This window comes from Mauremys mutica, chromosome 1 (assembly GCF_020497125.1).
Source record: "Mauremys mutica isolate MM-2020 ecotype Southern chromosome 1, ASM2049712v1, whole genome shotgun sequence".
NCBI classification, from domain to species: Eukaryota; Metazoa; Chordata; order Testudines; family Geoemydidae; genus Mauremys; species Mauremys mutica.
Window position 1 is genome coordinate 290,490,376 of NC_059072.1, and position 24,943 is coordinate 290,515,318.

The 24,943-nt window shown below is 45.6% G+C and overlaps 1 long non-coding RNA gene across 1 annotated transcript; it reads left to right on the forward strand.

The window, feature by feature from the left end:
- The first annotated feature begins 351 nt into the window (after positions 1-351).
- LOC123367498 lies at positions 352-24,590 on the forward strand. Its single transcript, XR_006578500.1, has 4 exons — positions 352-473; positions 13,100-13,171; positions 15,209-15,338; positions 23,798-24,590. It is a non-coding gene; the product is annotated as an uncharacterized LOC123367498 (long non-coding RNA).
- Positions 24,591-24,943: the final 353 nt, after the last annotated feature.

Below are 24,943 nucleotides of genomic sequence, written 5' to 3' on the forward strand. Positions count from 1 at the left end.
AGCTGCACACCATGGATACTGGAGGTCCTGAAAACCCTGGCTGGTTTCCTCTGGAAGTCTGGTCACAATCAAAACAGACTCATTCCTGTGAAACATTTTGATTTTGATGAATCTGCATTGTCTGACAGAAAAACATTTTGTTTGAAAATTTCTGACTGGCTGTAGTCCTGAGTACTTATAGCCCATGACAGAACCCAGCAATGAACCCTCACAATAACTAAGGGCCATCACAAATCTCACCAACATTTGCTGCAGGTGCAAGGAACTGTACTTTAACCTTGCCCTCTCTAATGTAAACATATTTAAACAAAGAGACTAAAGTCCTACCAAAACAAATCACTGTGCTGCAGACATAATTCACTCAGTGTGAAGAGGATGAAAGAGAGAGAGAGAGACACGTTAGTGATATCATTTAAGGCACTATTGGAAGGCCCTCAGAAGTGTTGTGTGATTCTGCACCACCCATAATGCAGGTCAGTATTTAATTGGCACAATTGAGCCCTAATTTACATTTAGCAAAGCAGGACAAAAACTTCAATACTATATTACTATACTATATTATACAATACTCACAACAAAGCAGAAAAGAGTGCATCTGTCAGGTGCAGAGATTTTAAATCTACACCTTTTAAACTACAGATTTTCATTCACAGTATCCAATCTGTCCTTGTATTAGCCAGAAAAAGAATAATATAGTGTGGGTTTTTTTCTGGCAAATCAGCTCTTATAAAATGAAAGATCAGATGTGAAAAATGAAGTTTTCACAATTGCACCAGAATTATGTAATGTAAACATGGCAGCTTCATCTCTGCCTCTGACAGAAACTAGACTATACCTTTTAAATTCTAGAATTTGGGTAATGATAAGAATAGTGATATTTTAGTGTTCATTTTTCCCAGCTCTATGTAAAAGTTTTATGTTGTTATTATCTCAAGATTTTTTTCTGATGTAAAAACATAGCTGAATAATATTAACTAAGACAAAATCTAGGTTCATTCCATCAAACTGTTGTCTGTAAATAACAATACCTTCAATGCTATGAAAAGTTTTCACGCATTTATAAAATGTGACACTATAAAATAGTATGTAATGCATATAATTCATGATGGATATCCCCCATCTCCCTCCAAAATGTCCTCTACTACTCAGAAATACTGAAATTAGACAGTTATCAAAAATAATTTCTTCATCCTTGAACAATTTTTACAGCCTTTAATACAGTAGCTTCTATTCACTAGTAATTTTTCAGAAGAAACAGACCTAAAGTTCTTGACCCACAAGACAAGTTGCACAGGCATTGCATTCACTCTCTAGCAGCCATATGGCACAATTAACTGAGGCAAGGCCAGAGCTACCTACCATCTGTCAAAGTTACGAGTCTGATGGGATACCGGAATCCAAAATGTCTGTCGAGCTTCTTTGCCAAAGTTTCTCATTTGTATGTGCAGGGACAAATGTAAAACTGAAAATGGTATTCACAAAGAATAAATATCAAAAGGCATACCCTTATGACATAGCTGTGGCACTGTGCATCATTTTTTGTAAACGTCAATCTTGTATAAGAGTCCATTTCCTCTGGTATTGATCTATAGTGCTTAAAGTAGCTTTGCAACAGTCTGAAAATCTCACAGTGGGTGTGAAATCAACCTTTTTCATCACTATGGTTACTAAAATAAATATCAGTTATTACCATATGAAAAACAATTTAATGTTAGCATGTCCACTTAGTGCTTCTTATTAATGAATAGCTTAGCTTGACGGCATATATTTATATGAGCTGTATATAATGGATTTTAAAGAGAGGAATTAATTGACCATACTGACAATCATTCTCTAATTCTGCATGATACCTCAAAATTGATAATCTAAATCATGAAACTTTAAGAGATTCCAATAAATATTATGACTAATTTAGTAAACAGACAAGATCATGAATACAGTAGGACGTTAAAGCACAGGTCTCATCAGAAAAGAGGTGTGGACATGCTGCTGATGTCCGAGTTAGCCAGAAATTCTTTGGGAGCTCTGGAAGCATAAATGTCAGCTTGAGAGATCCACTACCTTGGATCAGCGGCACTGGACAGTGCACAAGGAGAGAGGACATCTTCTTCTTGCCCCTGCCCAGCTCCTTTATTCAGTGTTTCCAGCATTAGTGCAGCTCAGTGTGCCTGTGTGTTTCACTCCAATAGAAGCTGGCCATGACGCTACGGTGTCAATTTCAGGAAGGCCAGCTGCAATCTGTCCCTTTGATATTAGCCATAACCAGGATACTTCATTATTTTATATCAGGGATCGGCAACCTTTGGCCAGCACATCCCTCGGCCCGCGCTGCTTCCTGCAGCTCGCATTGGCCGGGAGTGGCAAACAGCGGCTAGAGGGAGCCGTGATTGGCCAAACCTGCGGATGCGGCAGGTAAACAAACTGGCCCGGACCGCCAGGGTGCTTAACCTGGCGAGCCGTGTGCCAAAGGTTGCCAATACCTGTTTTATATTGTTCATTGACTTTTTCGAGATACAGTAATGTGTGTCTCAGACTTGTCCACCTGAGACCTCCAAGGCCAAAGCACCATGGAGGAGATAAGGAGCGGTGGCATCTGTACATCAATGCCAGCTAGCTAAAAGAGAAAGGGAAATGATTTCTTGACATTTTCAGTGATGTTTCTTTCTCTTTTTCACTGAAAATTCCCAACCAGATTTAATGGCTGTCAAGTGGGAGAAATGCATTGCCATTTCTCTCCTCACACTGGGCCATTTCATTGAGGACCTGGAGTTGCCATTCACCCAACCATGCCCTGACAGGCATATGAGGCTGGGCCTAACTTTGAAGTAGAGCTTGGAGCTGGTGGGTTGTTGAGCTCAGCTCTGAAGCTACCACAGTTGCTGTAGGCTGCAGAATTACAGAACCTCTTCTGAAAATCAAACACCATCTCTTTAAGTCTCTCTCTTCCTAACCCAGGATAATGTGAAGCGTGTGACAGTGAAATTCTGTGTGGAATTAGGATTTGTATTTGGTGGCTGTACTTATGCTTTTCCTCCTTTTCAGTGTCTCTAGACGATTTGTTTTAGCTCTGGGAATTGTTGTCCTCTCCCACTTCTTTTGCGGGGAGAAGGGAAAATAGAGAGAAGTTAACTAAAATCCTTATTCAGAGAGGTTGGGATTTACAAAGGATCCTACGGAAGCTACACACCCAACACTCAGTGTCCATTAAGTCACAGGCTAAGAGTGTAGGCTGGGGGCAATCCCTTTAGGAGGCATCCCACTATGAGACAGTTACCCATGCATGGACAGGAATCTGATGAGCACCTCATAAAGAATCTAGCCCTGAGCATGGAAGTGAATATCCAGCTGATGGGATAGGTCTGCCCATTACAAAAATGCTTAACTCATCTGAGGCCTTTGTGGCAATGTGTTAAATTCTGCTTTCAGTTACACCAGTGTGAATATCTGGTGCAACTCCAGTGAAATCAATGGAATTACTTTGGATTTATACTGAGCTAACTAGTGAACTAAGCAAGCTTTGGCACAGTATCCAAAGCTCTGAATGAGAGTGTACAGCAGTGGTGGGCAACCTGAGGCCCACGAGCTGCACGTGGCCCATCAGGCTAATCTGCTGGTGGGATGCAAGATAGTTTGTTTACATTGACTGTCCACAGGCATGGGCTCCCGCACTTCCCAGTGGCTGTGGTTCACTGTTTCTGGCCAATAGAAGCTGCAGGAAGGGGTACGGGCCACAGGGAACAACAAACTGCACAACTGTTTCGCGGCCCACCAGCGGCTCACCCTGACGGGCCACGTGTGGCCCGCGGGCCGCAGGTTGCCCACCACTGGTGTACAGACTAGTTCTATGGCAAGTCAGAATTGATCCCAGGGCACCAAGTCTTGTGGGTCCTTGGGGATGTGGAAACCGAGTGTAGTGGTGGCAATGCTGTCTTCTGGCTCAGGCTTGCCATGGACTCTGTTCCAAGACAAATGATACTGGTGGTGTTCTGAAAACTCCTTCTGCTCATATTCCCTAAGGAGTGATAGTCTTGTTACTGAAAAACTGCAGTCACACTGAGAACTTGGAGGCCATGTAATGAAGAAATTGGAAAGTCTCTCTGACATCTCACTTGAATGTATTCTCTCAGTCAGTCAGCTGGCTAAGAGGGGTCTGAATAGTACGGAGGTGATGCTCTAAGTGTTTTAAACTATCACTAAAGGAGAGTGAGGTGAGGAGGCTTATTTTGCTGATTTTTAGCATTTTAAAAACTCTGTCATTTTTATTTTGAAGGATTTAATCTGATAGTTTAGATTGTAGAAAACACTCTTGTTTAAAGAAAGTGGTTTGCCAAGTTAAATGTTAAGGTCAGATAGGGTCTTTATTGGCTTGCTTCTCTCACTTTCCACTTCTCTCCCTATTTTTTGCCTCTTTAATTCTGACACTGATGGTCTTTCTTCCAAATGGCTCTCTAAACATCAGTAGGTGCACAGCTGGACAGGAAAGGATACAGCTTTTGGAATTCTTGAAACTAAAGCAGGCCAGTTTTCGTACTTCTTTTGCAAGAAATGCACCCAGCTTCCAAACTTGGGATACCTGTTTGAGAAGATTAAGGGAAAGGACATATTTTTGAACAATAGCTCTAGTATGGGTGTTGCAGAAGCTATTTCCTCCTTTTGTAGAGAGGCATAGCTCCTTTTCTTAGAGGAGATCATACAGGGGCAGTTTTTACAGGTGGATCATACATTTCAGTAATGTTGTTTTTAACTTGTGTGCTCCTCCTCACGGACCACATTCTCTTTCCACAAACTCTTGTTCAAGTTTTAATCAGCTGTGACCCTGTATGAGAGGAAGGCTATAAATGCTCCATTGATCTCATTTTAGGGTATGTTTATGCTTCAGTCAAGAGATGTAAATTCCATCTTGAGGTGACATACCCATGCTACCTCTGATCAAGCTAGCCTACTCAAATTAGAAGCATAGCCATGGCAGCACAAGTGGTGGGATGGACTAGCTGCTCCAAGCTACGATCCTTCCAAAATGCTAAGCAAGTACTCGGCGCAACTAGCCCATCCCACTGTTTGTGCCACCACAGCCACTTTTCTATTTTTAGCACACTAGGTTGATCAGAGCTAGCGCAGGTATTTTTACCTCCAGCTCAAAGTGTACCTAGAAATCATTAGGAACCTATGGAAAAGGGCTAACTGGCTCTGGCCCTTCTTTACTCTTTATTATTATTATTTTATAATAGAAAACTGAAATTTGGGGGATTTTTGTCTGTCAATGAAGAACTTGAAAATGTTGATTGAAATGAAGATTTTCCATTAACATTCTTTTATAAAAGAAACCATTTTTTAACCATTTTAAAAAAAATCAAGGAGTTCTAGAGTTTGTGAACAGGTCACCATCTCCCAAGCAACCCCTCATTGTCTGGGGTGGTTCTACAGCACCCTGCCTCAGTTTCCCCTTGTACGTAGGGCCCCTTAAAAAGCGCACACAGTCCAAATATTCCTCTTGGGGGGGTCCAATTTATAAGACCTGCACAAAGTCTCTCAAAACTAGAACTAAAACTTCCACAGTCTTCACCCCAATTTCAAGCTGGGCGCAGCCCCTCCACCCTGAGGTTCTTGTCTTTTCTATGAAGCTCCTCTGAGAGTTCAAACACAAACAGGCTCTTCCACCCAGTCCCTAGTTTAGCCCAGGTCTCCAACTGGATGATCTTTCTTCTCTGGGTCTTCACAGTTTTCTTCTCCTAATAGAAGAGTGTCAGTATTCCCCTCCTTGGAGCTGTGCTTATTCACATCAACTGCAGCCATAGATCAGCTTCTCTAAGCTGACTGCACCGTCTCAATCTTATGTCTTCCTGAATTGGCATCTTTTCTGCCCTGCTGACTCACGACTCCATGCCAACACCCCCTTTTTCTCACTAGGCTTCTTCCTTAGGCCTGATTCAGCCACCTGGACATTATATCACACATTATTAGTCATCCTCCCCACCTTGGGTGGTGTGCTAAACTTGTCACAGATGCACTTCAACCTTCCCTTAAAGGTTCCAGATATTCTGTGACAGTATGTTATATATTGGTTAAAAATCTTGAGCTCTCCAGGAGGACTCACATGTCCCCTGAGTTAGAGTATTCCATCCCTGGAAACATTGTACAAATTTCCCTCTCCCTCCATTCTGTGGTCAGTAAGTATTGTGGCAACCAGTTTGTGACTTCCATTGTTCCTGATATTCTGACCTAGACACAATGAGTGAAATCCTGGCCCCACAGAAGTAAGAGGCAAATCTCCTAGTGACTTCAATGGAGCCAAGATTTCACCCAGTGTTTTTGATTGTTCATTCCTGATTACTTTAAAACAAAAGAAAACATATTTTTGATGTTGTGGTCCTCAATGTTATATTTGGTCTTCAATGGTCAAACCTCATGTTTATTTTAGGAATGAAAGATAAACAAAGATTGTGCATGTGGGTTATCTAAATTAATAGTTGCTCAGATTAAGAGCCACAATGTGCCAGTGTTATGTTGGTGAGCACTTATTCAGGCGAGTGGTCCCTAAATTCATCACCTTGGAACATAGCCTCCTTACAGATTGATACCACCTGGATCAATCTCTTTCTAGTTTATGTCTGTCACTGGCAGTTTTATCATTCCACCAAAAGCTTTTGGCCCTCACGGTGTCACTCCTTGGTAAATACACATCAGAATTTTTTTCTCTTCCTTTCTAATCATTTTTCCATACCAAAAAATCTGAACCGGTGCTAATGGAGGCAGTTGCTAGGTTTGACTTCAAATACTCTCATTTCAGATCTTGGACTGCCATTTAATATGGAGTAGCTGACAAAAATGATGAGAATTAAAAATGTCAGCCGAGGGTTTTCAGCCTCCCTCAGTGCCCACATTTTACTTCCATATAACAGAGTTGGTATATCCATGGTCCTACAGATCCACAGCTTCGTGGCAAACATGTCCCCACTGTAGCCACAGAAAGGCCTGAAACAGAGCAGCTGCTGCTGCTGCAATACAAGTGTCCACATCTTTTGAGCATCTTGCAGCACTGCATGTGGCAGTACCCAAACATTTGACAGTTGCCACTTGTGTGATGTCCGATCCAGACAGGGTAATACTGAGCTGGTTCTAAACTGGAGCTGGAGGCTGCTTGATCAGACTGGCCAGGGAGTCTCTGAAGTAGCCTTTTGCAAGTCACATGAAGAATAAGCAGTGAGCCGTGAAGGACATGATGTGTTTGGTGGTGTTCCAGAACCAATGGCGATGAGAAGAAATACTGATTCTGTAATTTCCAAGCTGGGCATAATTTGGGAATGTTTCAATAGCCATGGTGAATTAATGGTGCTGTTTGTGAAACTGGTGAAAATACTCAATTATTTATGCACTTGTGATGTCTGATTTGTAGTTCTTGTTAGTTCTTTTCTCTGAGTGATTTTTTTTTACAAGAGCTGCTCTTAATTTTAAAATGCTTAATGTATCAGAAACCAATTTGTCAAATAAAGGTTTTTCAGAGTCACTTTTCTCTCTCTCTGAAGTATTTAGACTGAAAGCCTCGCTTTATTTTGACTTTTTTGTTAACTATCAAAGTGCAGTATCAAGAGGTGGTGAGATAACTCTCTAACAGTGAAACATTTTCTTCTAATAATTCAGGACTAGAACTGTCAGTCTTGTACATATTTAGTGTAATATGTATGCTATAGTTACATATGAATGATCACAAACCCTGCAACCTCCCCCCATCTCTCTTTAGCTACACTCTATTCCTCTTACATTTTCCTTGGTTTTATTTGTTTTTATATGTAGAAAAAGTGAGACTCCAACATTTGTAGTGACATAGAATTGACGTTCCTAAGCCAAGCCATGGTTAAAAAAATTCTGTCCCAACCTCATAAACAGTGGATACAAACTAACAACAACATAACTGTGTCTTCTAGTCCTGAGTAAACAAGAGTGCAGAGATGCAGAACTCCAGGAAGACACATGACGTCCCACTGCGCAGAGTGAACAATGAGCATGTCTGTTGCACCATCCCTTAGGAAAGTGGAACTTAGGCCTGGTCTACACTAGGAGTTTATGTCGAATTTAGCAGCGTTAATTCGATTTAACCGTGCACCCGTCCACACCAGGAAGCTAATTAGTTCGACCTAGAGGGCTCTTTAGTTCGAATTCGGTACTCCACCCCGACGAGGGGAGTAGCGCTAAATTTGACATGGCTATGTCGAGTTAGCCTATGTGTGGACGGAAATCGACCTTAGTAGCTCCGGGAGCTATCCCACAGTGCACCACTGTGTTGACGCTCTGGACAGCAGTCCGAGCTCAGATGTTCTGATCAGGCATACAGGAAAAGCCCCGGGAAAATTTGAATTCCTTTTCCTGTCTGGCCATTTTGAATCTCAGTTCCTGGTTGGACATCGGGGCGAGCTCAGCAGCACCGGCAGCGATGCAGAGCTCTCCAGCAGAGGGGTCCATGCAATCTCAAAGTAGAAAGAGGGCCCCAGCATGGACTGACCGGGAAGTCTTGGATCTGTTTTCTGTGTGGGGCGATGAGTCTGTGCTTTCGGAGCTGCGCTCCAAAAAACGGAATGCAAAGACCTACGAGAAGGTCTCCAAAGCCATGGCACTCAGAGGATACAGCCGGGATGCAACGCAGTGCCGTGTGAAAATCAAGGACCTGAGACAAGGCTACCAAAAAATCAAAGCGGCAAATGGACGCTCCGGAGCCCAGCCCCAGACATGCCGCTTCTACGAGGCACTGCATGCCATTCTCGGTGGGTCTGCCACCACTGCCCCACCAGTGACCGTGGACTCTGAGGATGGGATAGTGTCGAGGGGCAGTTTCTCGGCGATGTTCGTGGATGGGGAAGATGAGGAAGGGTTTGTGGAGGACGAGGCAGGCGACAGTGCTTACAATACTGATTTCCCCGACAGCCAGGATCTCTTCATCACCCTCACAGAGATCCCCTACCAACCCTCCCCGGCCGTTAAGCCGGACTCTGAATCAGGGGAAGGATCAGTCGGTAAGTGCTATAAACATATAAACATTTATTTGTTTTAAATCAGGAATAAAAACTATACGAAAAGAAGGTCAATACATATAGCGATCGAATAGAAATCCTCCTGGGACACTTCCACGAAGCTCTCGTACAGGTACTCGAACAGCCTACGGAGGAGGTTCCTGGGGAGAGGTGCCTTATTAGGTGCTCCGTGGAAGCACACTCTTCTGCACCAGGCCATCCTGAGGTATAGTGGGAGCATTGCCTCCACCAGCATGGCAGCATAGGGCCCTGGTCTGTGCAGGGAGTCATGCAGCATGCGCTCTCTGTCTGTCCTAGTGACCCGCCTCAGGGTGATCTCGCTCGGCGACTGCTGCATCTAATTAGGGGAATTAATGTAATGTTACTATTGTGAATGCTTGACTTTTCCTTTGCATAACAATGACCGTCGTTTAACAGCCACGTGTTGGAGGCTGCAGAGGGAAAGCATACAGGGATCTTTCCTGGGGACAGCCGCGAGGGGCTGGAACAGGGTCAGACTTTATGCTTTCCAGATTGCCTGCAGCAGGAGGCCACTGCTATCCATTAACTTTTAAGCAGCCTAAAGTTTACGGCTTACCAGGCCTGGCTGCTACACAGATTCTGCTGTCCTGCCCCGCTTGTCCGATCTCCAGTGCAAGACCCCAGGCAATGAAAGCGAATGCCGAAAATTCAAACTTGTCCTGAGAGGACATGAGATAGGTGCCCTGTATGGTCTTGTTCACAGAAACTGAGTAGACTGTGTTCAGTGTTCGCAAACATGTATCTTTGCAAGGAAATCACTTCCTTTTTCCCATCACACAGCTGCGGCTGTTTCCCGAACTGCCCCGGCATCCCCCTCACAGAGGCTGGCACAGATTAGGCGGCGAAAGAAAAAGACTCGGGACGAGATGTTCGCTGAACTGATGGCCTGCTCCAGAGCCGAGGTGGCCCAGCAGAGCCAGTGGAGGGAGACCCTCTCTCAGCAGCAGCGCTCACACAGCGAACGGGAGGACAGGTGGTGGCAGGAAGACCAGCAGGCAACTCAAACGCTGCTTGGACTAATGAGGGAGCAAACGGACACGCTCCGGCGCCTTGTGGATGTTCTGCAGGACCGCAGGCAGGAGCAGAGAGCCCCCCTGAACTGTATCTGCAACCGCCCTCCCTCGCCACAAAGTCCTGTCCCCCCCTCACCCAAAATCACAAGGAGAGGCGCTAGGGGCCGTGAAAACTGTCACTCCACCCCAGCAGAGCGCTCATGTACCAAACATCTCTCATTCCCTAAAGTATGAGAATTGCTGCCCTTCCTGGCTCACCCGATCCAAAATCCCAGTTTCATCCCCCAACTGTGTAGTTGAAGATTAAAAATAGTTTGCTGTTCATTACTGTTTCTGTCATGTTTCTTTGCAGAAGACTTTGTGTGATGGGGAGATAGGGGTTTGTTAATTGCATAGGACAGCCACCATTAACAGGGTACAGACATGGGGGCAGGATCAACAGCAGGTCACACACAGAGTGCAGTCACTAGGCACCCGGGTCACTCTGGGAGGTGTCTGCTGCCCCAGGTCAGTCTGGGAGGTGTATGCTGCCCCAGGGTCCGAACGCCTGGCATCCACAAATGGCAAGGCAGCCTGCCCGTACCATGCCCTTCCACCCTAGCCATGAACCTCTCCGATGCCCTGAGCCCCAGCCAGAGCCATCATCCTCCTACACCTACTCACCCTTCCCACACATCCGTCACCCCTTCCTGCAAACCCACCCCTTCCTGCACACCGTCCTGTAACCGTCCTCCCCCCAGAGACCGCTGTAGGAGCAGGAGCCTGTCAGCCCTCGAGTGTAGAAGCGGTCTGTACATCACTGCACACCGTACCCACCACAGTCTGCGTCCCTGTTTGAACCCTTTAACACGAATTCGGTAGTAAAGAAAACTTTGTTAATTAAAAATGTTCCAATAACTTTATTTTTAAACGTCTGTTGGAAGGGGGGAAACCTGGTGAACGGGGTATGTAACCGCTGAAAAAAGTCAATAGTAACTGAAACAGGGGCAGGTTCAGCTTCTCTGTAAAGAGACTGGACAGTCATAGGTTACCCTGCTCGCTGAGGAACCTAGCTTTCAAAGCCTCCCGGATGCACAGCGCTTCCCGCTGGGCTCTTCTAATTGCACGGCTGTCTGGCTGAGTGTAATCAGCAGCCAGGCAATTTGCCTCAACCTCCCATCCCGCCATAAAGGTCTCCCCCTTGCTCTCACAGAGATTGTTATTGCAGCTTGCTGTGTGCTCCACAATGGGGATATTGGTTTCGCTGAGATCCGAGCGAGTCAGTAAGCTCCTCCATCTCCCCTTGAGACGTCCGAAAGCACACTCCACCACCATTCTGCACTTGCTCAGCCGGTAGTTGAAGAGCTCCTTGTCACTGTTCAGGGTGCCTGTATAGGGCTTCATGAGCCAGGGCATTAGCGGGTAGGCTGGGTCCCCGAGGATCACTGTAGGCATCTCCACATCCCCAACAGTTATTTTGTGTTCCAGGAAGAAACTACCTTCCTGCAGGCATCTAAACAGACCAGAGTTCCTGAAAACACGCGCGTCATGAACCTTGCCCGGCCACCCGACGTAGATGTTGGTAAAACGTCCCCTATGGTCCACCAGTGCTTGCAGCACCATTGAAAAGTAGCCCTTTCTGTTAATATACTGGCTGGCCTGGTGGGCTGGTCCCAGGATAGGGATGTGAGTGCCATCTATAGCCCCACCGCAGTTTGGGAATCACATCGCGGCAAAGCCATCTATGACGACCTGGACGTTTCCCAGGGTCACTACCTTTGAGAGCAGTAGGTCAACGATTGCGTGGGCTACTTGCATCACAGCAACCCCCAAGGAAGATTTGCCCACGCCAAAGTGGTTCGCTACTGACCGGTAGCTGTCTGGCATTGCAAGTTTCCAGAGGGCTATGGCCACTCGCTTCTGCAGTCAGGGCTGCTCGCATCCGGGTATCCTGGCGCTTCAGGGCCGGGGCCAGCAAGTCACACAGTTCAAGGAAAGTGCCCTTACGCATCCTGAAGTTTCGCAGCCACTGTGATTCATCCCAGACCTGCAGCACTATGCGGTCCCACCAGTCCATGCTTGTTTCCCGGGCCCAGAATCGCCGTCCCATAGCATGAACGTGACCCATTGCCACCATGATCTCCGCGGCGCGGGATCCCGTGCTTTGTGAGAGGTCTGTGCCACTCTCACACTTCATGTCCTCACCGCGCTGTCGGAGCCTCCTCGCCCGATTTCTCAGCAGCTGACTGTGGAAGAGGTGGACGATAAGGTGCGAGGAGTTGACAACGGCCATAAGTGCAGCGATGATCGCAGCGGGCTCCATGCTCGCAGTGCTGTGGTGTCCGCGCTGTCACTGACCAGAAAAGTGCGCAAACAGATTTTCCGCCGGCGCTTTCAGGGAGGGAGGGCGGGAGTGACGGTTGAATGACGACAGTTACCCAAAACCACCCTCGACACATTTTTCCCCCAGCAGGCATTGGGGGCTCTACCTAGCATTCCAATGGGAAGCGGGGACTGTGGGAACTGTGGGATAGCTGCCCAGAATGCACCGCTGCCAATGTCGATGCTTGCCCTGTTAGTGTGGACTCACAAAGTCGAATTAGTGTCCTTAGTGTGGATACACAAATTCGACTTCATAAGGTCGAATCCACAAATTTGACCTAAGTTAAATCAAACTACTCTTGTAGTGTAGACATACCCTTATACTCCCCTCTGCAGCTGGCTAGCTCTGTGAGCTTCTGCCAAGGGGCCTTGCCCTCTCAACACTCATTTGAGGTGGTTCAGGCTGACAGGGAACAGTCCTGTTCTACAAGAATTTGCAAGGACCAAACTCTGATTTTCACTGTTTGCTAGACTGTTATTTTATTTTTGTAAAATAACTAACAATGAGGACTATAGAAGGTAGTGTATGCTTAGTTCCCTGACAATAAGTTAGAACTTCTCTTTGGCATAAGGATGCTAAAAAGAAGGGCTTTGAAGGCTGCCATATTTTAACATAAGCTATCAGTGGTTTATGTTGATATGAAAGGATTTTGAGCTGCTCTATTTTGTTTCCAAGTACAGCACTGGAAAACATTGCTCTGCCACCATAAACTGAAAAAGAGGAGAAAAACTGGAATAAAAATAATTAAACTGGTAAGAAATGGTAGCATTAGATCATAACATTAAGATGCATGAGTTCACAAGTAAGTATACATGAAAGAAATAAGGTAATTGTTTATAATTTAAAATTTTGGTAATTGTAAGTGTGTGTACAATGTTAGCACACAGCCAAAGACAGTGAATTGGCAGTTTAAGCAGGTTAGCCTCTGACTGGTGTGTTGGTAGGATGAGTGTGGACTGAAGTCAGGTAAAGGTCATTGCAACACTGCAGGGAGGGGTCAGTCAGGCCTGTTCAGTAAATTTATGCAACAGCTTTGATTGACAGCCAGATTTAGCAGTTATGATCGGTGTATAAGTATGGACCAATCAGAGAGAGTCTGAAGGTGACTGAAGGATAGTATTCTAATGCTAGGATTAAAAAATGAGCCAACCAGAACAGGCCAAAAACTGTATATAAGGCAGAGAGCAGGCAGGCAGATGTCAGGTTAGGAGCAGAAAAAGAAAGAGAATATCACAGAATCCCGAAAAAGCAAAGAACATCAAGGAAGAAGCAACTGCAGAGTGACAACAGCAGCAATGGGCTGCGAAGACACAGCAGAAAAGGATCCTGAGACACATTAGAAGGATCCTTAAGACAGAGCGGGGGGGGGGGGGAAATATGGAGAGTAAGGACATCAGCCATAGGATAGGATATAGAATAGAAATAGAGTTAATGAATGTGTATGCTTGTGATGATAAAGATGAGTGTCTGTGGTGTGTATGTCTATGCTACTATGAATAAAGTTTAGCATTTATTAAGATTGCTATCAGTGTCTTGCATATCACTGATCACCATTTGCAGAACATAATCATTTAAGCCATTCCAACTGTATGCCATTACAGTATTGGCTACTTTGACATGCATACCTTGGCTAAGGTACTTATGTTTTAATTTAAGTTTAGATTAATTGTATTAGGAAAGGTTGGTCACACTAAATAAAGAAAATACTTTGTTTTGGAAAAGTACTGCCTGGGTGTCAGTCTTTTGAGCAGAGGTTCTGTGTCCGTGATCTAGTCTGTTCTGGGGAAGTTTCCTGGAGGGCATAGGGAGATCATTGGTAAACCCTGGCAATTCTACTAAGCGGGCCCCCTCCTTTCACCTTGCAGGAATAGATTAATATATCACTGTAAACGGGTTGGACTCACCCCTGCGGCGCCTCCTACTGGTTGCTCTCCGAAGTTAGGCCAGTCCAGCCCTTGAGCACCCTCTGCAGGCTGGTGATCCACCTGTTCGTAGGCCCCTGTGTCCCTCCCTGGACCCAGTGCCCTTCTACATGGGGCGCTGCCCCCTAGCAGCAACCCCTTTCTCTCTGGGTCTCCCTTTCTCTCCGGGTCTCCCTTTCTCTCCTTAGGGAACCCTCTATCCCCACCTTGCCTCAGTTTTTGGCTACTGCCAGTCATTGTCTAGCCCCACACTCTGGGGCATACTGCAGTATCAGCCTACTCATCACAGGCAAAGTTGGGTTTGGACCTGCTGCCTTGGCCTACCCCTAGGTTGCCCCCTGCAACCCCCAGTACCTATTAGCCCACTGCTAGGCCACAGCCTGGGGCTTTCTAGGCTGGAGCTCCCCGGTTCCTCAGCCTTCCCCAGCCCTGCTGCACTCAGGTATCTAGCCTCAAGCTCCTAAGCAGCCAGGCCCGTCTCTCTCTATAGCCAGAGAGAGACTGTCTGGCTCCTGGCTTCCCTGGCCTTTTTATCAGGCCTGTGGCTCAGTTTGGGGCGTGGCCCCAGCTGCAGCCACTTCCCCAATCAGCCTAGCCTGAAGGCTGTCTTCTCAAGCCCTGCCAGGCCACTTTTTAAACCCCTTCGGGCAGGAGCAGGGTCCACCCTGCTACAGTCACCATCTTGGGAACACAGAAGTAAGCAATAGGATGACTATTCTGGGACCTTTGAGTCTGTTCTTGGCATAACAATGGCAGATGTGTATACTGAATTGTGGTATTGTGGTAGTATCATTGCATTAGCATCAGTGTTGTTGGGGTTTTTTACATTTAGGATTAATGGCTGCTCTTTTTTCTTGCTTTTCACAGCTGAAACTAGAAAGAAACATACACACTTTGTGGACAAAGGAGAAAAAATATATATGTGCACTAAGTTCACATGTGGCACACAATACAAATGGATCACTTTAGACCTCATCCAAAGCCCATTGAAGTCAATGTGAGTCTTACCACTGATTTCTATTATCTTTGGATCAAGCCTTTTAAGCCTGATCAAAGAAACACCAGGAATGAAAAGATGATAAGTTTGCCTGAAATGTAACCTGTGGTATGTCTCTGTTTTATGTGGTCTTTACTGGGTGTAGAGATGAACCAAGTAAAACCCCTGATCACCCTTAAATTGATGAGCCTTTATCTTTGGGAGAATAGAACTGAATCAGGAACAGATCAAACAAAAACCATGGATCAGAACATACAATATCTAAAATTTGTGAAAGCTCGTGTCCAGGTTGCAACTTAATCTGCAGCCCTGAACCATCTCTAGGTTAGAGTAGTTAGTCAGCTATGTAAAGTACTGAAGGATCATGTGATATACAATAAATAAGGGAAGTGAATGAAATGTGCTGAAAGCAGTGTCATAGGACAGTTAGTACTTGAAAGAATGCTCTGTTCTGTGACATACAGTATACAAGAATAGGCCACAGGACATTATGTAAAGAATTCTTGTAAAAAATGATGCATTTCTTACCTTTTAAAGATCATGACTGACAGCATAACACCTATATGTTGCACTCCATATCTCCATTTTTTTTTTAGAAAATATTCCTTTGAAGACCTTTTCCCAAATAAATATTTCATGCAGGCAACTGATTGTCATGGCAATAAGCTCCCTACAAGTCATTACATCAATATTTGATTCTGTGTTTGTGAGTCAAGCTTCTTGTTAAGTGATGACCATCAGGGCTTGGACACAGCTGGTTATGCATCCATATGCCACACCTCTCTGAGCCCACCACTATCTTATCCTGCCCCTTTCTCTCCTATTTCAATGCCACTGAGAAATCAGAGTTGCTCCATAGGCTGAGGGAGAGCGTGGTCCCTCAGAACATACAGCAGGTAATGCTTTCTCCTTGATAGCATAAGGTTGTAGTGCACTTGCTCAGAGTAGGCTTAGGAGCAGTTCCTCCTGTCCACTACGTTCCCCATCCAGTGTCAAGATTCTAACAAGGACAGTCAGGATCAAGGTTCAGGGCTGGGTCAAACCTGACGGTGGCATAGGAGATCACAATCAGGTTCCAGGCCACAGTTGATAACAAGGGTCAGAGTCCAAGTCAGGTTTCAGGGTTTGGGTCAGGAGACAAAGTCCAAATGAAGCAGAGGTCAAAGCCAGGATATTAAGAGCAGGGAGCAGGAATAGTCATGGCAGCTACAGGAAATCCACATTGTTGTCTGGACGCTTCCTGGAATTCCCTTTTCATTTATATAGGGCACGGAGCCAATCAGGAGCCATAAGGCTGCCGCTTGTCAAACCCCTTGAGGTGGGACTTCCAATGATCTGTGTTCACAGCAGGTGATGGGCAGTGTAGCACAAGCTGGCTACAGCTGCTACTGGGATGCCAGCTGATTGCAGTCCTGTGTTCTAGACCTGTGGACTCTTACATTGCCCCCCTCTAGGGTGCCCCCTGTTGGCCTCAGTTTGTTGGGATGGGCCAAATGACAGGATGCCACTCTGTTGAAGGCATGATCTTGGAATGTGAGTTTCCAAGGTCATTCTTCTGAGATATAGCCCTTCTAGTCTACAAGGTGCCAGAGGGAGCCACGTCTGATTTTGGAGTCCAGTATCTTGGGGATCCACACTGAAGGGGATGGTGGTTGAGCCCAGTGAGCAAAAAGTTGTAAGTGTAGGGTTTTAGCAAGGATACGTGATAACGCTGGGTATATTTTGAGGGAGATAGGTAACTGAAGCTTCATAGTCTTTTGATTAATTATCTGGCTGATGGAATATGGCCAATTCTATCAGTGGTCCAGTTTATGCAGAGGATTTGGGGCGAAAGCCACACTTTTTGACAGACGGTGAATGCTGGGCCTTCCTGGCCCTTGTGGTCAGCATACCACATGTAGTCCTCCTTGGCACTGTCCAATGGATCTAGAGTTCTACTTGAACTTTATGGATCTGCTGCACCCCAGACAGCAGCGACAGGATTGGTTGAGTTGATGGGTATGTCCAGGTGGAGACAGGAGTGGAAGCTTCAGTTTGCAAAGAACAGACTCTGCCCAGTGGAGACAAGGTCTTTATAGTTACAAGCAAATTCTGCTTGGGGTAAGAATCTCAACCAGTTTTCCTGGTGGAAATTCATGAAGCATGTGTTCCAACATTTGATTTGCTCGTTTGGACTGACCATCAGATTGTGGTGAAAGGCAGTGTGTGTATCAATGCAGACTCCAAGCAATCATAGAGATTTGTGCCAAAACTGCAACACAAACTGCAGACCCAAAGAGTTGTGACTCGCTTCAGGAGCCCATGGAGATGGGTAACATGATTAACCAGAGCTGGACTGTTTCTTCTGCAGAGGGCACGTGTGCAATGGGGCCAAGTGGACCATTGTCAACTGGTTGACCACAGTGAGAACTACAGTGTGCCCGTTAGATATGGGGATCTCGACTATGAAGTCCAGGGTAATGACCTCATTCAAAGCCACTGAAAGGAGTGGGCCAAATGGAGGGTTTTAAGGTGCCCCAAATGGCCTGCTAAGGGTGAGTATGACAGAGCCACAATATTTCTTACTAAGGGGGTCCTGACAGAACATAGAAGTGGCCCTTGTCATACAGCAAGTCATCCTGGCCCTTGTGTTGGCCATGGCTTGCTGTCCCAAGCTCCTTATGAGGGTGTTCCTTCTCTGTAGCTGATTGGCGCAGTGACATGAGAGCTTGGGGAATTGTAGCATCCAGGAAGTTGCAAGGGCTTAAGTATGTGTGGGGAATCTACACAAGGGGGGAGGGCGGGAAAGCGGTCCTGGCTGGTGAGATATTCTCCTTTTCAGGACAAGACATCGGTGGTCTTGTTCTGGGGACTCAGGTGGTATGTGATGGTGAAATTGAAGTGTGTGAAGAACAAGGCCCAGCTAGGCTGCCACTGCTTCAATGCTTTGGCTCATTGGAGGTTCCCTAAGTTTTTATGATCCCTGTATACCTGTACAGGGTACCAAACACCCTTCAGATAGTGGCACCACTCTCCAAAGGCCACTTTGATGACTAGAACCTACTTTTCTAGAATTTTGTAATTCTGTTTGGAAGGAGAGAGCTTCTGTGAATAGTAGGCACAATAGTTGAGGTCCTGTTGGGGACCACACATTTGAGAGAGTATGGCCTGATTTGCCACATTGGAGGCATCGGTCTCGATGATAAAGGTTTGTGCTGTGTCGGAATAGACAAGAATCGGGGCACTGGTAAAGATCATACTGAGCTGGTTGAATGCTTGTTGGGCCTCTGGAGACCAGGTGAGGGTGGTGTTTTTGTGGAGAAGCACTGTCAAAGGTGATTTGGACTGAAAACCTGGAAATGAAGCAACTATAAAAGTTAGTGAACCCCAGGAAACATTGCAGCTCCTTGATGTTTTGGGGGAGTGTGCCCAGATCCATAGCACCTCCATCTTCTTGGGGTCCATTCAGAGGCCAAGCCATTTCAGAGGCCAAGTGGACAAGATGTAGCCCAGGAACTCCACAGACCACTGGTTGAAGCTGTGCTTTTCCAGCTTTGTGTACAGGTGTGTTGGTGGAGCCATTCCAGGATTGACCAGACATGCTGGGTGTGTTGTTTAGGACCCTTGGAAAAAATGTGGCTATCATCTAGGTAGATTATGACATACTGGTCTAGGAGGTCCTGGAAGACCTCATTCATGAAATGTTGGAATGTTGCAGGAGTGTTTGTGAGGCCAAATGGCATTACCAGGTATTCATAGTGGCTGTATCAGGTTTGAATAACTATCTTCCACTTGTCCCCACCTTGGAGACAAACCAGGTTGTAGGCCCCACCACTGGTCAAGTTTTGTGAATACCTGGGCGAATTGTACATAATCCAGTAATTCTGGGATGAGCGGAAGGGGGTATCGATTCCTGACAGTAACCTGATTGAGGGCCTGGTAATCCACACATAGACACAGGGTTCATCTTCCTCTCTCTAACAAAAAGAACAGGTTCTCCATTGGGAGAAGTAGATGATTGTATGAAACTATTGGCCTGGTTCTCCTGGAGATAGGAACACAAGGCAGCTAGCTCGGGTTCCGACATCATGTAGATGCAGCTAAACAGCACCTTGGCCCCTGTTTGCAATTCAGTTGGGCAGTCATAATCCCAGTGTGATGGTAGGGTGTCAAGGTTCTTCGTCTCAAAAACCTCACCATAGTTGCTATACTTGGGGAGCAGTGCCAAAGATAACTCTGGTGGTGGTCCCACCTGACCCACAGCCAGGGCCCATGGGTGTATGTCTGGGTTCTGGGGTTTGTCACATGGTGTGAGTAGGGATAATTGCTGGCAGAGTTTGGAGGAGAAGCTAACCTGCTGCTCATACCAAAGGATGATACCAGACAGGAAATGCTAAGGGTTATGGGGAAGTGATTGAGGGTGTCACCCTAAACGGAACCTCACTTGCAGAGCAGGAGGTAAGGATCCCAAATGGCAGTTGGGGGGATAAGGTGTTTCTACTTGTTGGTATGGACTCTATCTGACTTGCCCATTTTCATCATTTAATGATAAGATGATTAGACTCAATAGAGAGTCTTTGTTTTTGGTTGGTGATTCCTAGATCTGACCTCACTTCTGAGCTACTCTAGGAGATAAGCCTTAGATCTTGTGTGGGACAGTGAATATAAATACTGTGCTGGCTGTGAGGTTCCTTGCCACCTACTGAAAGAGCTGTGTTAAGTGGTGGAACCTCGGAACATGACATTGTGGGAGCAAGAAGCAACAGTGGCTAGCAACATCAGAGAGACAGCTGCCAGTGGTGGCACAGAAGCAGCAGCAGTAGAGAAACAGCAACAGTTGTGTCAAGGCTGATTCCCCACTCTGGCACTTTGAGTGCAGAAGGTGGGGACCTGCAAGGATTCTAAAAATTAATAAGGGTCACTCCAGGCTGGTATTAAACTCCCATTACAGCTTTTCTCTGAGCTTGGATGGATAGATGCTGCCACCACACAGGTGCAAAAAACAACCTTTGGACCCAGGAAGGCACATTTGGGAATTCCTCCCTGTGGGGTACCCTCAATCCCTTTCACCCCCCACCCCTCCAGGGAACAGCTGAGAAAGAAAAGAAAGGAAACCAGCTGTTGCCACTAACTAATTAAACAGCATGTGCACAAACCTCTTAGGACAGAAAAAACACAATACTGTTCTTGAAAAAAGGTAAATTTTATTAAAAACAAAAAAGAAAGTCAATACATCTGGAACTTGGGCTATTGCTAGATTTAAAAAGAGAAAATATAATAAGTAAGCATCAAGAATGGTTTTCTTGAGGTCCAGCTTAATGATTATAAGCAAAACAAAAGCACTTGGAGTTAGCACAGAGGAGTCCACAAGCCTTAAAGAAATAAAAGAGATAAACGTAATCACATCTTTCTAGACATTTCCTGATCTACTTACATATCTGGGGTTTCACACTGAGTAGTTTCTAGGTATGATCTGGTGATTTTCATACCTGGTTCATAGATTTTTACAGCATAGCTCCAGCCCTGTCCTGCTCTGCCTCTCCTCTCCGGAGAACAACAACATACAGATAAAGGGAAAGTTTTTTCCCAATTTAAAAAAGTTCTAGCCCTCCCATTGGCTCTTTTGGACAGGTGCCCAATAGTTTCCTTTTATCTATGGGTAAAGCAAGTAGAGAACAGCTACTAACAGGGATTTTTTAGCTAACTGGCTGGCTGGGTGTCCATAAAAGGGAGCTACCCACCCCCTTCAGATATCACAAGTTGTGAGGCAGCAGCAAAGGCATTGCTTGACACCCCCCTCCCAGGATGTGAGGTGACCCCTGTGAACACACCTCTGAACTCTGGGATTTTGCTAACCAAAGACAGAAATGTGAATGGGGTGCAGCAGAGGGAAAAGGGAGTGATGTGTTAAAGGGAGATTTGTTTGTTGAACTTTTCCATTGCAAGGTGTGAAACTCAGGCAAAGGACACTGCTCAATATACTGTGGGGTCGGGTTTGCTTATGTCACATAGTTTTGAATGTGGTTGTGTGTTTTCCTAAATTAATGATTGGTTCCCTTTTACTAAAAGTTCTCTTTTGTTGTACGCAGATTCAGTGCTTGCACATGGGAAAGTACTGCCTCTAAGAAGCACCCCAGGAAGGTGCTTAGTTTTCCCAGATTACTGAGTGGGGGCTCGAACCGCTTCTCTCTTTTGTTGAACCCAGCCCTTGTTGCTGCTGACTCCACCTGGCAGAAGGGTGACAGTAATTATGATGAGAATCTGTATTGTGTGGGTATCTGCATCATATGGGCATGGGAGTTCTGTGGGGGCATCCGTATCAGCTGTGTGTATGGAGATGTGTTTTGGCAGTAGATAGAGCTTCAAAGGGAACCACCACCTTCTCTCCTCCCTCCCCACGGCCTGCTATCTATGACATCAAATATTTCCTTTCAAACTGCACAAAAATTGTTGTTCTCTCTCCACATCACAGACAAGAATTAATACTAATGATGTAGTGGGGCTTTATAGTAATACGATTTGATTAGTTTTTACAAAATGTATTATAGCACTTTTACTCGTGTACTGTGAAGTGTTCTAACAATTGATTAAAAGTAAAACTCAACCACATAATATAAAGTAAATGAACAAAGAATATGCTCACTTGCCTTGTACATGTTTGATTATCATACTCTTTACCCTGCTTACATCACAACATTCAGTAACTCATAATGGGTCTCTCAGTCTTTAGTGCAAGTTAGCAAGAGTCTGTCATATTTGAAAATACCATATGAATGGGTAGAGTACAACATTTCTTAGTGCATTGATCCTCTCCTTTCTTTTGTGTTTGATATTTCTGCTGCTGTCTTTTTAACTACCTATCACATCCACGCTACAATTTAGTCTATAAATAAACTGTAATAAAAGCCTGTGAATAAGTAGCAGTTGGAAATATAAAGCCCAATTTAACTCCCCTGGAAATCAATGGGAATTTGGCCATTGATTTGAATGGAGCATGACTCCTGCAATAAATAAAGTGGGGGGATAGCTCCCGTTGATGGACACCCAGCCACGCAGTTAGCTGTAAAATCCCCCTTGGTAATGTTCTTTACTTGCATTACCTGTAAAGGGTTAAAAAGTCCCCTAGATAAAGAAAAAAAAATGGGCACCTGACCAAAAGAGCCAATGGGAAGCTAGAACTTTCAAAATTGGGAAAGAAACTTTCCCTTTGGCTGGTCTCTCTGGACTGGAGGGATAGAGCAACCATGCTATGAGCAGCTTTAAGCCAGGTGTGATCATAAATCATCAGCTCATACCTAGAACTACTTATCTGAACTACAAAGTGTAAGTAGATCAGAGTGTTTAGTTAGACGAAATAAGGTTTATTTCTGTTTATTTTTTAAGGCTTGTGGATCTCCTCTGTGCTAACCCCTGATACTTTTGTTTGCTTGCAACCTTTGAGCTGAACCTCCAAGAAAGCTGTTTTGGGTGCTTTCATTTTGTAATTGTTTCTCTTAAGATCTAGCAAAAAGCCTAAGTTCCAAATGTATTTTTTCCCTTTTTGTTTTTAATAAAATTTACCTTTTTTTAAGACCAGGATTGGATTTTTGGTGTCCTAAGAGGTTTCTGCATATTGTTTGATTAGCTAATAGCCATATCTAATTTCCTTTGGTTTTTTTTTTCCGCTCTCCCTCAGAGTGGGGGTGAAAGTGCTTGAGAGTACTCCACAGGGAGGAATTCCCAAGTGCTCCTTCCTGAGTTCAAATGTTTTTTTTTGCATTTATGTAGTGGCAGCGTTTACCAAGCCGAGGTCAGAGAAAAGCTGTAACCTTGTGAGTGTAATACAAGCATGTAGTGGCAAGTATTATTTTTTTAAATCTTTGCTGGCCCCCACTTCTGCACTCGGAGTGACAGAGTGGGGATTCAACCTTAACAGCTCCCCAAAAATGTTAAAGATGTACTTTAGACTGACGGACCTGATCACGAGCCTGGCACAATCAGCCTTGCCTGGTTCAGTCTGTAGACTTTTCCTCAGGGCTCTGCTTATGTTATTTGTTTAACACACACAAAAATTGGAAACTAGAACAAGAACAAAAAGCTACAGTCCTGTTCTTCAACTGAGATTGTGGGATAGTGTCATCTTTGGTAGCTTAATGAACTGGATCTTCCCCCAGCTTAAAGGAGTCTTCAGGCCTTTCCTGCCTCTCACTGCCTTCTGCTGAAGCTGCAAAAGAGTACAGTCCTATCTCTCTCCTAGTACCTCACCTCACTTATATGCCCTGGCTTGCAATCATCATCCCCAATCACTAAATACTGTCCGGGGAGGCCAGATGATTCACAGCATCTGCCAGCTAGACTCCTTTCCAGAACAGGGCTGGCTTCTCTTGACCCCCTTGACCTTCGAAGGGACAGACTGTCTTCTTACAAATACAATTAATTAATAATTATTTATTTTGTTTTAATGTAATGTAATTTAATTATTTTATTTTATTTTATTACAGCACTTTAAAATGTGGCAGACATGCAGCTTTTATGGCATCCCACTTCATAGGGTGTGAAGTCATATCTCACCAGCTTGTGGTTATTGCTCATATCTTCTGAAGAAACCCAATGGCCATTAGGAGGATGTAAAACTTTGCTTTCAATTGAAGAACATGCAACCCTTGTAAATGTGTGCTCCTTTACATTGCTTCTAATGCTATTACAATTTCATGGACACACTGGTCTCTGATAATGAGCCCAGAATAGGAAAGTGTATGATATTCCTGGTGTTCCAAGCAGATACTTATGTCTCTGTAGTGGGGCAGTCACCCCACTCCCTGGCTAAGAGGGGTTAAAAGCAGCCCTGGAGAGGGCTGCAGCTGAGAAGAAGGGTAGGCTGATTGCGGAAACAGCCATAGCTGGGGCCACGCCCAAATCAGGCCACAGCTGGCCCTATAAAAAGGCTGTGAGGCAGCAGCTTAGGTAGTCTCTCTCTAGCGGTGGAGAGAGAAGGACATGACTGCCTGGGAGCTGAGCAGGATGCCTGAGGTGGAGCAGGGCCTGCTCCAGGCACCAGCACAGCAAGCTGGTGCTTGAGGCAGCCCCTGGAAGCGGGAAGCACGTCCGGGTCTTCATCAGCAATTCGGCAGCGGGTCCCTCAGTCCCTCTCCGAGAAAAGGACCGGCCGCTGAATTGACGCTGAAGAATGAAGCGGCACAGTAGAGCAGCCGCCAAAGTGCTGCCGATCGCAGGTTGTTTTTTTTTCTTCACCGCTTGGGGTGGCAAAAAAGCTAGAGCTGTCCCTGGGGCTGGGGAAAGGCAAAGGAGCCGGGGAGCTCCAGCCTGGCAATTCTGCAGGCCTTGCTAAAGGCCCAAAGCAGGTACTGGGGTTGCAGAGGTGCAGCCCAGGGTTAGGAAAGGCAGCACATCCAAACACCCCTTGCTGATGATGAGTGGTTTATAGACTGCAGTCTGCCCCAGTGAGAGGGGGCTAGAGGATGACTGGCAGTAGCCGCTGAGGCAAGGTGGGGATAGAAGGTTGGGGGTTCCCCTGGGGGGGGGGAGACCCAGATTGTGGGTTACTGCAGAGGGCAGAACCCCAAGGGAAGGGGCACTGGGGTGTGGGAGGGACATGGGGGTCTGAGGCAAGTGAGACATCAGCCAGC